Source organism: Camellia sinensis, chromosome 9 (genome assembly GCF_055761805.1).
Source record: "Camellia sinensis isolate YWXY chromosome 9, ASM5576180v1, whole genome shotgun sequence".
NCBI lineage: Eukaryota > Viridiplantae > Streptophyta > Magnoliopsida > Ericales > Theaceae > Camellia > Camellia sinensis.
In genome coordinates, this window is record NC_138969.1 from 170,475,502 (window position 1) to 170,488,895 (window position 13,394).

The 13,394-nt window shown below is 38.1% G+C and overlaps 1 pseudogene; it reads left to right on the forward strand.

Moving 5' to 3' along the window:
- Positions 1-6,546: 6,546 nt before the first annotated feature.
- Positions 6,547-13,394, forward strand: part of LOC114266099 (uncharacterized) — a 65,772-nt pseudogene continuing 58,924 nt past the window's right edge.

Genomic DNA, 13,394 nt, shown 5'->3' on the forward strand with positions numbered 1-13,394 from the left:
TATTTGACCTTAAGTGGTAAGTGTTTTCTTAATTAAAATGTATTTAGTTTTTCCTAATAGAGGATGATTTCTTATTTTAATTTTGTTTCATCGTGTTTTGTGGTGATATTACCCTAGAAGAAGTTATTCGGTAGACCCCTTGTCAAGGAATAAATTAGTATGAAGTACTTTCGTTATTTTGTCAGTCTTGGAAATTGTTATGGGATGACTATTGTTGACATACAAAATTTCTTAGAGTGAATGAGTGGCTTTATAACTTGTGGTAGTATCTTTTAGAATTTGGGTGGAAGTGAGTTGGCTAGAGACTTCATAGAAGATTTCAAAGTAACTAAAACTAGTATTTATTGGAGTAACCTTTTGTCTTGAGTTGTGTAGGCTTTTCGTGGTGGGTTTAATATGGTAGTTAGTGTTGTTATTTGTGACGTGAGCAGTTATGAGGATTCAATTTTATTTTCTTTGTACCTTAGTAAGCTGTGGTGGATTACTTGTCGAGTTAAATTGTTTATTTTTTAGGTGTGAAGCAGATTTCGTAGTGATTGGATTGAAGTACTGAAAAGATTATTTTAATTAGAATTCTGAATCAAAAGTGTAGAATTGTTTCTTTTGGCAAGGGATGTACATTGAATTTCCTTTAGAGAGATTTTATTGTAATTTGAGGCTAATCAATTTATTAATGATTCAAAAATTTTAGAGTCGTTTCAGTGTCAATCTTTATGGCTGTCTCATTGTGATTGGTTAGGGATACTTCTAGGGTGAGAGATAGAATATTCCGTTAATTGGCCTCAATAGCGGTAATAATACTTGTCGATAAGTGAGTTGGTATAGTAAGAGTTGTACAATTTGGGTTTGATCTCGTGGGTTATCGTAATATTAGTGTGATGTAGAAGCATGTTGTAACTTTGGAGTTAGTGTCATGGCTTGAGTTTTAAAGAATGAGAATCGTGTTGGGAATACCTTAGTATTGTTAGAATGCGTATCTAGTCTTAATGAATTCTATGTGGACTCGAAGTGCATTGTGTGAGAGTTTGGGTAAATTCTATGTTTGAGTGAAATTGTGTGGGTGGATGTAGACAAGTTTGCGTAAACTATTAATCGATTTGTCGAGTGAAAGAAATAGAGTGGATAGGTAAAAATAATAAAGAAATTGCTTGGTTGGGAAATTAAAGTTGTGGCTGAGAATTTTCAAGTAGTGTGTTTGGCATGATTACATTATATTTTATAAGAGTTGGTGGTTAGTGCTTTTGAAGAATTATTATTTCGTTTTGTTAAGGTCTCGGAGTAGTGATAGTTATTTTGGCCTTGAGATGCATTATAGCGATCCCGGTTCTTTCTCCTTTGGTTGTAGTATCCGGACTTAGTTCCGTGGATTCCGGTTGTTGTTTTGAACTTGTTTCTGTCCTTCAATTCTTTAAATTTGAGTTATAGAATGTTTTGGACTTGTTCGTTCCAGGTTGGGTGTGATTAGGAGCAGGTGGTTGCTGCCCAGGTTTTTAGTCCTTCGCTCGAGCAAGATGCTTGTCGTTCGAGCGAGCGTGGAGTTTTGTGTCTGGTGGGTCGAGCCAGGGTGGCTTCGCTCGAGCGAGCGTTGTGTCTGGTACTAGAACCTGAACACTGGAATTCTTGGCTCGAGCGAGATCTTTGTCGCTTGAGCGAGCTTCTGGTTTGTTTGCCCGCGCGTGAGTTTTCTGTGTCTGGTCTCTCGAGCGACCAGGTCTTCGCTCGAGCGAGTCTATCGTATTTCAGTAGGCAGCAGCGGGAAAAAAGATCATTTTTCTCCCTCTTTCATTCTTGAAACCCTAGCAGCCGAGAGTCTCTCTCTCTAAACTTATTATATCTCTAGATTTCATCTCCTTCTAGTATGAATCCATCCTAGGTCCTTTGTTAAAAAGGTAGAGGGTGTCGAGGGCTTCGTCTTAATCGAAAAAATTGTGGATTTGGAGCACTTTGATTTCGGGTCATCATCCCCTTTTGAGTTCTCCTTTGAGGTAGGGATTCTCCTTGTTCTTTTTCAATACTACGTCTATAGATAGACATGTGGTAATTTTTGTATTGCATGAAAACCATTTTATGTTGGATTTTTGTATAAATTCATGAGGTTGAACTTTGGGTTAGTTGTTGGATTTAGATCTATTATCATTAGATGTGTTTTGGGGCTAATTGGGTGTTAATTAGCATGTTGTTGTTGTAAGGAGAGGAAACCCTAATATTTATTTGGTTTAATAACTCGATAGAGGGGTTTTGATCATTGGGTAAATATTTGGGTATTTTGGGTTTTGATTGAAGCCATTGTTGTTTGTTGTAGATGATTGAACCTTTTTATCAATATTGGGAGAAGGGGAGGGAAATCCTATTTTAGTGATTATGATTTAATTTGTATAATTAAATTGGAATGGCTTGGAGATGAATGTAGTAGATTAAAATGAGCTTTGGCTTTATTGTCCTTGGATTTGATTTTGTGAAAAACAAAAGGAATAAAACCGGTTTTGAAACATAAAGAGAGTTGGTTTTGTAGAATGGGAAAGGTACTTTGAAATGAGTTTGAATGTTGGATTGTTGTATCTTATACTACTATGTTAGTATTAGTGATAAGTTGATGATCTCATGATATTTGAGTCTGTTAATAGATGTACAATATACATGCATCTAGAGGTTTTGTCCTTGGTCATCGGTGGAGGATGACATGGTTGTGTTGAATTGTTGTGGATACATTACACCTATGTGTTTATCTACTTTAACTCGTTGTTAGATTCTTGTTGGTTATGTATATGCATTATACATGTTGGATATGCCTTGTTGCATGGTTGTTGTTGGCGTTATATGCCGCGCTTATAATCAAAGGTACCGTTACCTTCCAGCTAGCGCCTGGAGAACTGTACGCGCTAATAATAGAAGGCACCATACCCTTCCAGCTAGCGCCTGGTAAACTGGTATTTTGGCTTACTATGCACATAGCTAGTAGAGCGAAGTTGGTTGTAGTTATTTCAGTATATTTTGGCTTACTATGCACATAGCTAGTAGAGCGAAGTTGGTTGTAGTTATTTCAGTATATCTTTGGCTTACTAAGCGCATAGCTAGTTGAGCAGGGTGGAATTGTTGTTGTTTAGTTGTAACTGAAAATATCATAGATTTGAGTGGTTTCAGTTCGGAGAACCGAGTTACTCCATTGATTGATTGTATACATGTGGGTGGGTTGTAAATTTATATTTTTACAAGGTTATGCATGTATAGGTATGATAGTAGTGGAAATGAACCAAAATGTCTTTTTTTTGTCTTTTGGAAAGTGTGAAGGAGAATGAATGTTTTAACGATAAACATGTTTTGAAAAGGTATATCTGTGTATGTATAGGAAGTGGAAGAGAGTATCGGGCTTAGTGAGATTATTTTCCTAAGTAATTGTTAATGTTATGAAAGAATGGGAATGGGGATTAATGAAAGGAATAAGGAAAGATGAATCGCTTATAGCGTTGAATGAAACGGTTGTTTTCAAGAAAAGTTTATATATATATATATATATATTGTATAAACTGTCATATTACTATTCTTGTACGAGAATGAGTGTGCATGATCATAGTTATCTGTAAGTTGTTATTGTTGAGGATCATGTTGAGATCCCTACTGGACTTTATGTTCATCCCACGTTGTTGAATCTTTTTCAGGTGTTTAGCAGGTTGTGCTACAGGATTTGGATCTTCTTATTTGTTGGCCACGGGGCCTCTTTGTTGTTGGCGGAACACCATGTGTAAAAGGGTTACACCCCTTCATTTGTTTATTTAAAGGTTGTAAGCCCAAGGGCAATTTATTGAGTATGTTCATGTAACATTTACTTTGCATACGAATGAGAGTATTTATATTCATTTCTATGGATTAAATGTATGAGTTTATTTCTGCATGTTATCTCTGAAATTGAATTAAGTTAATGAATTTGGTAATGGCTTCGAGTAATAAAAAGTGGGGCGTGACAACTTGGTATTAGAGCTGCCGGGTTTGAATACCTTGAGCTCGTGGGAAGTGGTTTTTACCACAGTGGGTTTACTACGTGTAGTGAGGACGTTGCATATAGATACCATGAGAATTAGGACTTATGTGTTGCATTTATGTGAGCATGGGATTCAGTCTCCCGGATAGTATTCATAGCCGGTGAACTTGCTTTGAGGTCCTTTTGGAAACACGCCTGATCAACGTGGTTTCTGATAGGAATTCCTTGATAGTTCCGGGATGAGTGGCTATCTTTGTGGACTTGATTCGATTATGTGTTTACATGTTTAGATGATAATATGCAGTAGAGATGTAAATTTTGAGACTAAGTGTGTCTTGTGACTTAACAGTAGTGGAGTGTGCCTCGGAGAAGGCTATAGTGTTTTGCGCTAAGTGTAATTTACTTTGTGCTTTATAGGATGTCTACACGAGGGAGTAGAGGACGGTTGAGTAGTAAGAACGCCGGGAGAGGCACAACAGTTCCTTTAGTACCTACCGTTGCAGCATCGGCTGTCGGTGAGGATGTCGCACGAGAGATTGTGAGAGCAGTGCAAGACGCCCTAGCTCGTACTGAGGGCGGCAGCGGGCATGCTCTCAAGCTTACTAAGGAGTTCTTTCGCTCCGGTCCACCTGAGTTTGTGGGGGAGGCTAAACCGTTGGAGGCAGAGAGTTGGTTGGAACAGATTACCAAGACTCTTGATATGCTCAGAGTCGAAGATGAGGAGTTGAGGGTTTCTTTGGCGACCTTTCAGTTGAAGAGTGATGCGAGTTATTGGTGGAAGAATGCTAAGAATAATGTGGGTAGCACGTGGGTTGCTTTTACCGAGGCCTTTTGGGCTAAGTATTTCCCTCCTTCGGCTCGAGAAAGGTTGAGGGATCAGTTTTTGGAGTTGCGTCAGGATGACACTCCTGTGGCACAGTTTGAGATGCGGTTTGATAGTTTGTCGAGGTTTGCTCCAGAGTTGGTGACAACAGAGGAGCGTCGTTGTTTTGAGTTCGAAAAGCGGTTGTGTTTTGATATTCGGGAAAAGGTAGCTGGATCCTTGTGGAAGGATTACTATACTTTAGTTGAGGCAGCGGCCCATGTGGAGGCCTTGATTGCTAGTGGTGATGGGGTTAAGGAGGAGACCATCTCGATCAGTCATGTGGTTCCTAAGCGCTCTAGGCTCAGTAAGTGGTGGAGGCGGAAACATGCTCAGTCGGGAGCTGGTTCCTTTTCTTCGCCAGGGGTTTTGGATCCTTCTGTTGGGGTTTCCGGGGAGGTGCAGGTTTCATACCAGTCTCAAAGTAGGGGGTCTGGTGGTTGTTTCGTTTGTGGCCAGCAGGGCCATGGTAGACGTTTTTGCCCTTTGCGTGTGAACTCTGCAAGTGTTTCAAAACCTAGTCAGACTCAGTCGTACCCGTCCAATCGGGGACGGTATCGGTACCAGAAGCGGGCAGGCCAGGCTTCGGGAGCCTCGCGAGGGGCGACTTATTAGTTAGCCCTACAGTGTTACCCTGGAGAGGGACTTTTTGTATGTTGGCCGGTGGTGTATCATGGTTATTGATTTTGTTGTGGACTGGTGTACTGTTGGATGCTGAGGCATCATGATTATGTATCGCATTTATATGCATAGTATTGTTTGTTTAATCCTCATGTATTGGGGAGTATGTATGGAATTTCGAACTCTCTAATTTAGGTAGTGAGAAATTGTTAATGGAGTCAATGATCCTAGTGTTGTTGCTTGCTTGGTACTGTTTATTGTATTAGTCTTGTGACGGCCTGTGGGCCTTATTTTTTTTTTTTTTTTTTTAAGATTATTTGTTGAGAGCGGGAATCCGTGGGTGTATGTGTTAGATGTGGTGGTTTTGAAAGTTGTGTGGTATTAGCAAGGTTATGTGAGATTTGTGTCTCGGGTTAGCGGGAATGGTACCTGTTTGTGGGTTTGTGTTTTGGGCCTTGCTAGTTAGCAAGTCCGTAATGACCCCATCGGTTGTATATTAGTAGTGTTTGTGTTATGTTTGGTGATCAATTGTTGATTATGGTTTGTGAGTGAATGCTGGCAGCATCCTTTAGAGAAAGAACAGTTTATGTTCTAGAATAACGAGAATGGCGTTGGCCAAAATTGTCCTTCGTGATTGAGTTGCTGTAATCGAGGTTGACCATGTCGGTCTTCGGTTGAGGAGTTGAACAAGCTTGCTATCTAGCCATGGAGGGTGGTATTTCCCTTAGAAACAATGTTGGTGTGATTCAATTTTAGGAGATTTGGTGAGATTCCAAACTTTGGGGTTTGTGTAAGAGAACTCCGTATTGGGAGTTAGTGATTTAAGTGGTACATCAGTGGGTGGATTACTGAATGTAGGGTTATTGAGTTGTTTAGTCAGCTTGTTGGTATTGGGTTTTGGTTTGACTTCTGTCACCTTGAGGTTAGTCTCGTTGTTTTAGACTTTGTGTGTTGATTAGGGAGATTGGAACTAATCGAGCATGTTATGCCATTGAATCTGATGATTGATAGAATACATTAATTTATGTATTGATTGATTGTGTATAGAACCTTTGTGTTTATATGCATTGCTTGTGTATGGGAGGAGATGGGGAATGGATTCAGGGATGCAGCTCTTATGCTCTTCCATTGTAGTAGTGATATAGCTCATATGCTTATCCTTGAAAGAGTGATATAGTTTTTATACTTATCAGTTGATGTGATGATATAGCTAATATGCTTATCTATTGTGAAGTGAGAACTGTTTTCTATGAGTTATTGTCTCATTTAAATTGTTGGTCGGATTTTGAACCATATTTATGATTTTAAATTGGTTAAGTAAAAGGAGGCGGAACGAAATTGCAAAACCATGAATTTCTTATGCCTTATGTGTTGTCGGTACTGTTATGGTTTCTATTAACTATCATTATAGAAATGTTATGCTTTGTGTTGGTTTTGGTATCACTGTATGAGTGATGGTTGTTGCTAGTAGTATGTTGAAAAGATTTGGAAAACAAAATTTTTTTTCCTAGTGTTTGGGCCACCTAAGGGTGTTGTTAAGAAATTGATTTAATTCAAGGGTTTTGAGAAATTCCAAATGAATCTTTTTGGTAAATAAACTGTGGATGATTTTTGTGTTTGGATAACACCGTATTTGTGAAAAATATTTACAAAACTGTTGAGTTTCGCATGGAAAATGAAGGATTTATTTTGGAATGTTAACATTGAGAATTTGACTATCTTTGAGAAATGTCTCTTGAGCAAGAAAATGTTTTCTTATTATTTACTCACAAGGTTTGGTTTGTTAAGGTTTTCGCACCTTAGTGTTGTCATTTGGAACGTATTCCCTTAGTGCGTCTCTTCCTTGGTAAGAGTGGCTTGATGGTTTGTAGTGAAAGCGGTTTTACTCCTAGTATTGGGGGGTGTTGGTGTTGTGTAATCAGTTGGCCTTGTGTTTGTTTGGCGCATCCTTAATTTCAGGGACGAAATTCTTTAAAGGGGGAAGGTTATAGCGATCCCGGTTCTTTCTCCTTTGGTTGTAGTATCCGGACTTAGTTCCGTGGATTTCGGTTGTTGTTTTGAACTTGTTTCTGTCCTTCAATTCTTTAAATTTGAGTTATAGAATGCTTTGGACTTGTTCGTTCCAGGTTGGGTGTGATTGGGAGCAGGTGGTTGCTACCCAGGTTTTTAGTCCTTCGCTCGAGCAAGATGTTTGTCGCTCGAGCGAGCGTGGAGTTTTGTGTCTGGTGGGTCGAGCCAGGGTGGCTTCGCTCGAGCGAGCGTTGCGTCTGGTACTAGGACCTGAACACTGGAATTCTTGGCTCGAGCGAGATCTTTGTCGCTCGAGCGAGCTTCTGGTTTGTTTGCCCGCGCGTGAGTTTTCTGTGTCTGGTCGCTCGAGCGACCAGGTCTTCGCTCGAGCGAGTCTATCGTATTTCAGTAGGTAGCAGCGGGGAAAAAGATCATTTTTCTCCCTCTTTCATTCTTGAAACCCTAGCAGCCGAGAGTCTCTCTCTCTAAACTTATTATCTCTCTAGATTTCATCTCCTTCTAGTATGAATCCATCCTAGGTCCTTTGTTAAAAAGGTAGAGGGTGTCGAGGGCTTCGTCTTAATCGAAAAAATTGTGGATTTGGAGCACTTTGATTTCGGGTCATCATCCCCTTTTGAGTTCTCCTTTGAGGTAGGGATTCTCCTTGTTCTTTTTCAATACTACGTCTATAGATAGACATGTGGTAATTTTTGTATTGCATGAAAACCATTTTATGTTGGATTTTTGTATAAATTCATGAGGTTGAACTTTGGGTTAGTTGTTGGATTTAGATCTATTATCATTAGATGTGTTTTGGGGCTAATTGGGTGTTAATTAGCATGTTGTTGTTGTAAGGAGAGGAAACCCTAATATTTATTTGGTTTAATAACTCGATAGAGGGGTTTTGATCATTGGGTAAATATTTGGGTATTTTGGGTTTTGATTGAAGCCATTGTTGTTTGTTGTAGATGATTGAACCTTTTTATCAATATTGGGAGAAGGGGAGGGAAATCCTATTTTAGTGATTATGATTTAATTTGTATAATTAAATTGGAATGGCTTGGAGATGAATGTAGTAGATTAAAATGAGCTTTGGCTTTATTGTCCTTGGATTTGATTTTGTGAAAAACAAAAGGAATAAAACCGGTTTTGAAACATAAAGAGAGTTGGTTTTGTAGAATGGGAAAGGTACTTTGAAATGAGTTTGAATGTTGGATTGTTGTATCTTATACTACTATGTTAGTATTAGTGATAAGTTGATGATCTCATGATATTTGAGTCTGTTAATAGATGTACAATATACATGCATCTAGAGGTTTTGTCCTTGGTCATCGGTGGAGGATGACATGGTTGTGTTGAATTGTTGTGGATACATTACACCTATGTGTTTATCTACTTTAACTCGTTGTTAGATTCTTGTTGGTTATGTATATGCATTATACATGTTGGATATGCCTTGTTGCATGGTTGTTGTTGACGTTATATGCCGCGCTTATAATCAAAGGTACCGTTACCTTCCAGCTAGCGCCTGGAGAACTGTACGCGCTAATAATAGAAGGCACCATACCCTTCCAGCTAGCGCCTGGTAAACTGGTATTTTGGCTTACTATGCACATAGCTAGTAGAGCGAAGTTGGTTGTAGTTATTTCAGTATATTTTGGCTTACTATGCACATAGCTAGTAGAGCGAAGTTGGTTGTAGTTATTTCAGTATATCTTTGGCTTACTAAGCGCATAGCTAGTTGAGCAGGGTGGAATTGTTGTTGTTTAGTTGTAACTGAAAATATCATAGATTTGAGTGGTTTCAGTTCGGAGAACCGAGTTACTCCATTGATTGATTGTATACATGTGGGTGGGTTGTAAATTTATATTTTTACAAGGTTATGCATGTATAGGTATGATAGTAGTGGAAATGAACCAAAATGTCTTTTTTTTGTCTTTTGGAAAGTGTGAAGGAGAATGAATGTTTTAACGATAAACATGTTTTGAAAAGGTATATCTGTGTATGTATAGGAAGTGGAAGAGAGTATCGGGCTTAGTGAGATTATTTTCCTAAGTAATTGTTAATGTTATGAAAGAATGGGAATGGGGATTAATGAAAGGAATAAGGAAAGATGAATCGCTTATAGCGTTGAATGAAACGGTTGTTTTCAAGAAAAGTTTATATATATATATATATATATATTGTATAAACTGTCATATTACTATTCTTGTACGAGAATGAGTGTGCATGATCATAGTTATCTGTAAGTTGTTATTGTTGAGGATCATGTTGAGATCCCTACTGGACTTTATGTTCATCCCACGTTGTTGAATCTTTTTCAGGTGTTTAGCAAGTTGTGCTACAGGATTTGGATCTTCTTATTTGTTGGCCACGGGGCCTCTTTGTTGTTGGCGGAACACCATGTGTAAAAGGGTTACACCCCTTCATTTGTTTATTTAAAGGTTGTAAGCCCAAGGGCAATTTATTGAGTATGTTCATGTAACATTTACTTTGCATACGAATGAGAGTATTTATATTCATTTCTATGGATTAAATGTATGAGTTTATTTCCGCATGTTATCTCTGAAATTGAATTAAGTTAATGAATTTGGTAATGGCTTCGAGTAATAAAAAGTGGGGCGTGACATGCATTGTGCATCAGGCGATGGAGATAGTTCGTTAAAGTTAGGTTATCGCCAATAAAGTATGGCGTCAGGGTATTTTGGGGAGTCGTTTTGTTATACTTAAGGGATTAGATCCTATTTTGTTGCTGTGGGTTATTGATGTGGATAGAAGAATCACTTAATGGTTTATACTAATAAGGGTTTTTATAATCAATTGTTGTGCAAAAAGTAATGGTTTGGTTCGTTACCGATGTGACTCGTTGAGACTCATGTAGTAGTCGAAGAATTTTTGTAGATGCATTAGTAAGTACCTGAGGGAGTTTGTGGGTGACTGTAAAATGTATTACATTACTTGAGTTTAATTTCGAAGACGAAATTTCTTTAAGGAAGGTAGGTTGTAAAGACCCAAATAAAAATATAAAAAAAATGTGGTGGTGGAAAATTATTTGAGGGTTGCTCACTTTCAGTGGAAGAAAATGATTAAAGAGAAAAGGTTGCGACAAGAGTGAGTGTGAAGCGTTTTATTTAAGATCTCTCTCTCTCTCTCTCTCTCTCATTTTTTTTTTTGGATTGGATCTAAAAATTTCTTATCAGCCGTTGGAGGAAGACAGCTACGAGTAGCATCTTCTCTCGGGCTATCTGGTTCTTTCTATCTCGCATGGACTGCACTATCTTCTCTCTCTAGGGGGAGTCAAGGCTGTGTGGCTGGGTTTGGTGATGGCTATGTGAAATCAGTCCGTATCAACACCACACTCTCTCTCTCAACAACAACAACAACAACAACAACCACAATGGAGCTTTCATAGTGACCTGTCCGGTTCACCTACCTCAAGCAATCACTCTCTCCCGTCACCTGAAACAATGGCTACCTTCGATGAAAACCAAAGCTCCGACAGTTCTCTCACCCACACTCTCACCGCCAAAATGCCATTTCTCGAACTAATTTCAATATGATGTACGTTCTTAATTGCAGCAGTCTTTCTTATGATTTGTCTGTGTTTGCGTTGTTCAAATCGAATCTCGAAACGGCGAGGAACGCACATGAAGAACAATTCAGGCTTGGTACCGCTAGTCTGCGGTGGCACCGGTGGTCCAGCTTGAACGAGCTGGAGAAGGCGACACGTAGATTTACTGTAGAAAATGTGATCGGTGAAGGTGATTACTGAGTTTGTTTAAGGCACAAGTGGTCTCTCTTGGTCTCTCTCTCGAGTTCTAAAGTGTGAAGAATAAAAAAATAAAAAGAGACATGTAAAACATACACATGCAGGTCTCTCTCTCACTCTTGGAGACTCACCAACGAAGCTACCCCTCCACAAACAGTTGAACAACAAGTTTTGGAGTCAAACCCAATCTTGGAAGCATTTGGGAATGCCAAAACTATGAAAAACAACAATTCCAGTCGTTTTGGTAAATTTGTAGAGAATCCACCAAAGTATGTAGAGAGTGGAATTTAATTGAAGCAGTCGGTTTTAGACCCTATTTCTTGAGGCCAAATTGAAGAGCTTGGTGAGAGCAACATTTTGATTGGTGGAGATCAAAATCTGACAAAATCGAAAATTTGAATTTTTGCTTGTTTCCTCGTCAAACTTAAGGTAAGGATTTTCTACACTCTAATATGGTTTTTAACTTAGTTATTTGCTATTGTGTATAGATGATGAGATTTGGTTGTGGTTTGGACAAATCTAAGATTTGGGTGTGAAATGAAAAGAGGGGTTTTTGATGAATATGAGGTAAATGAGTATGGGGTTTGAATATAAGATCTCGGTGTGCCAAAATAGTTGATTTGGGGTGTTTGGGTCAATATTGGAAAAATGGGGATTTTTTCCCTAATTTGATAAAATGATTATTTTGTATAAATAATTGGAATTAACATTACAAATGTTAAATTGGATGGTTATTTATATAGGTGGTGAAATTGGATATGTATTATCTCACACCTTTGGAAGTTTTAAATAATTATTTATCTTGAGATTTAATATATGTCTAGAGATAAATGTATTGGGCTATCGGTGGAGGATAGTCATGATTGTTGTAGAAATTGTACGAGGATTAGGCGATTTAATGCTAATCTATTGATTGGCTGTCATTGAATATGACCGTGCTATAAATACATTGTATATGTATGTTTATTGGGAGGAGATAGGGGATGTATTCCATATATGATTATGTTTATAAATACATTGCATATGTATATTTGTTTGGGAGGAGAAAGGGGATGAACTTCATTTAAAGCAAGTTGGCCAGGGTGTCCTGGGTGAAAGACCCGAAATTTTATATATAAATAGGTGCCGATTCCTTCGGACGAAATATCCGTAAAATGGCAGGTTTGAAGTGTTTATGTGAGTTTTGCATAATTGGAAAATCATTGAGTCGTAGTCTTATTTTGATTGTTGAAAGATAACGAATTTAACTCATGAATTGAGTAGCATATATGAACTGGAAATGAAATTAACGAAAAATGGAATAAGGTTAGTCTTAGTGGCATATGGAGATGCAGGTCTTGTGGATGTTTCAGGATCGGTATTATTTATGTACGTGGTATTTATACCTTTGCTAAACCTCATAAATTGTGTTAGATTATTTCTACTGGGTTGTTGGCTCACCCTATATGGGAATACCATTTTTAGGTGCATGTGAGATGCTTCCTCCAAGGTAATAGCGTAGATGGAGTTTTGGGAAGCAAGAGCTTCTTAATTATGCCTTATGTGTGTATGTTTATTATTTGTAAAGCCAAGGGCTTAAGATGTAATGAGCGAGACTCAATTTGTGTACCCAAACAATGACTTGGAAACATGTAAGCCTACATGGCATTTAACTGGTTGTTAAACAGTGAACTCTGATATATGAAAGTACGTTGTTTCTCATATTTATTCTGCATATGAGTTATCTTTATTGTATTATTTTGGGGGTGTGACAACTTGGTATCAGAGCGTACCGGGTTTGAATACTTTGGGTACGTGGAGAGTGGTTAGTACCACAGTGGGTTTATCTCGCTTGATAGAGATATTTGTATGATGAGGTGTTATATGATAACATGCTTATGTGATTATATGGGTATGGGGTTTGATCTCTGAGGTGTTATATGATAACATACTTATCTTTTCAGATTTGATTCCAATAGGTAACAAACTTGTTTGAACAAGTACGGTAGCTGTTCGGTACTGTTTGAACAGGTAAGGAACTTGTTTGGTTTGAATTTTGAACAGATACTGAATTTGTTCGGGTTGGAGGAAAGAACTGCATATATATGGGTCATTTCAAATTTTATTTTGAATTTAAAATTGAAATTCAAATTTGAAATGGTAAGAATTTTAAAAAA